Below are 600 nucleotides of genomic sequence, written 5' to 3' on the forward strand. Positions count from 1 at the left end.
ACAGGTCTCACTCGCTCTCGGGGCCTCAGGTCTGCGGACAGGAAGGTATCAGTCACTGGCGGGACTGGGGCAGTTCCGAGGGACATGGTGCCTACACGTGGCTGCGCTAAGGGGGCCGTCCTGCTTCCTCTCACACAGGACGCGGCGATCCCGCCTCCTCCCACGCAGGACATGGTACCCGCCCCACCTCCTCTCATGTGGGGGGGAGCCGACTCCTCTCAAGTAACGCAAGTCATCCCCGCCTCCTCTCATGGACACGTGGCCCCGCCTTCTCTAAGGCAGGGCACTCAGCCTCGCCTTCTATAATGCAGGGCACGCAGCCCCACCTCCTTTCACACACGGAACATGGACCCGCCTCCTCTCACACAGGGTTCCAAGCCCCTCCTCTCACAGACACGTGGCCCGCCTCCTCTAAGGCAGGGCACGCAGCCCCACCTACTCTCACACAGGGCACTCGGCCCCACCTCCTCTCACGCAGGGCACGCAGCACCCCTCCTCTCACGGACACGTGGCCCCGCCTCCTCCAAGGCAGGGCATGCAGCCTCGCCTCCTCTCATGCAGGGCACGCAGCCCCGCCTCCTCTCACGGAGGACGCTGGCC

The sequence above is a fragment of the Propithecus coquereli genome, unplaced genomic scaffold, assembly GCF_000956105.1.
Source record: "Propithecus coquereli isolate 6110/MARCELLA unplaced genomic scaffold, Pcoq_1.0 Scaffold377, whole genome shotgun sequence".
Classification (NCBI taxonomy): Eukaryota; Metazoa; Chordata; class Mammalia; order Primates; family Indriidae; genus Propithecus; species Propithecus coquereli.